Raw genomic sequence first — 1967 nt, 5'->3', positions numbered from 1 at the left:
GCCGCCGCCTGGCTCCGGGCTGCGGCCGTCCGGGCGGAGCGGCGGGAGCGGCGGGCACCGGCGGGCGGCGGGAGGCGGGCGGCGGGCAGCGGGCGCCCGGCTCTGCACATGCTCACTCGCGCGGCCCGGGGACAGCGGCCGGCCCCGCCGGGTCCTAGAGACGCCCGCGCGCAGCGCCTGCCCGCCCCTGGGAGGGGTCGCCGCTGGCGGGGCGGGGGCTCACACCCTGCCCCGGCCCGGGAGACGAGCCCAGCGGGCGCTGCCACACGCGCCGCTGCGGAGCAGAAACGCTGCCACCCACTCTCATGCACACACACACACACAGCCTCGCTCGCTGTAATACACACACCGGGCAAACGCACTGGCGCTCACACCCCGACACACGTATATACAAACACAGTGGGCACTGCCGCACAGACGAGCATGCTGACACACTCTCTCCGATACAGACACGCAGGGACAGATGCACACTGTGTGATACGGACACCGAATCACTGCTTCACAGACACACTGATGCCCACATTCACACACGACACTGGACTCTGTCCCACTCACTCAGAAACAGCCTGGGACACTGTGACGGGCACACGTATACACACTGCCACACAGTTTGCAGCACACTGATGCAAACACACAGAGTCAGACACATACGGGATCACTGTCCCATGCAGAGCTAGACACTGATACCCATGTCCTTATGCGCACCCACACATATACACACGCGCTGTCTGAGACAGACTCACACGGAATCACTACCCCCCAGACAGACACACTGACACCATTGCCCGTGCCTCCACCCTCAGGGCTCCACCACCAGCTCCTACACTGCCCCACACCTTGATACAGTCGGCCACAGAAGAGATGCCAGCTCCAGAGTCCACTAACAGGCACACTTGTCTAGAGAGTCAATGCACACATGTGTCAATGCACATGGGCATTGGCACATGTGTGTATGCATGTTCACACACACACTGAAGCAGACAGGTGCTGAGACAGACACACAGGTATACAAGCACACTGCTATCCACAATCCCCTTCTTTAAATAAGGGCTGGATCCATCCCTGAGGATTTCCCCTCCATGCCCTGCCCCTGCTCCTCAGAAGCCCCCAAGCCACAGTGCCGCCCCTGCCCTGCCAGATGCATCAGTGGGCCCTGTCCTCACCCAGAGCTGACTGCTAAGATGCTCCGAGAGGCTGAGGACCAGCAGAGGCTGCTGGAGCAGGCGGTGGTGGCGTGGCTCTAACCCGTCTTCCTGAAAAGGAGCTTCATGCCTCCGACTCCCGCTAGGGGCAGAGCTGCTTGGCAAGGCTTGGAGGAGCCCGATTTCAACAGGTGCTGGGAGGGCAGGGGAGGATGAGCCTGGGGACCAGTAGGAGCCCCGCTTTATGGAGCTCAGTCATGTGGCACCCAGAGGGGAAAGGGGCCTGCTTAAGTTCACAGTTAGTTGGGCCAAGCATCAGAATTAGAACAGAGTCAGCCCCCTCGGGATGAGGCGGGGAGCTCTGGAGCCCTTGGAGGAACTTGGCGAGGGCACAGGGAGTAAGAGATGCATCCTGTGCTGCCCTCGCCTTCCAGGTTTGCAGAAAAGCCCCCATATGTGTCCCTTACAGAATGTGAATGTTTGTATTGGTATTATTATCAACAACAATAACCTACTGTACTTTTTTTTTTGGTGAGGAAGATTAGCCCTGAGCTAACATCTGTTGCCAATCCTCCTCTTTTTGCTGGAGGAAGACTGGCCCTGAGCTAACATCTGTGCCCATCTTCCTGGATTTTATATGTGAGACACCTGCCACAGCATGCCCTGACGAGTGGTGCCAGGTCCACCCCCGGGATCCAAACCGGTGAACCCCAGGCTGTCAAAGCAGAGCACGCAAACCCAACCACTACACCACTGGGCCAGCTACCCTACTGTACATTTTTACAGTGCATTTTGAGTTTCAAAGTCCTCTCCAGGACCAGCTAC

The sequence above is a fragment of the Equus quagga genome, chromosome 11 (genome assembly GCF_021613505.1).
Source record: "Equus quagga isolate Etosha38 chromosome 11, UCLA_HA_Equagga_1.0, whole genome shotgun sequence".
In the NCBI taxonomy this organism is placed as follows: Eukaryota; Metazoa; Chordata; class Mammalia; order Perissodactyla; family Equidae; genus Equus; species Equus quagga.
This window is presented reverse-complemented; position numbering follows the sequence as displayed.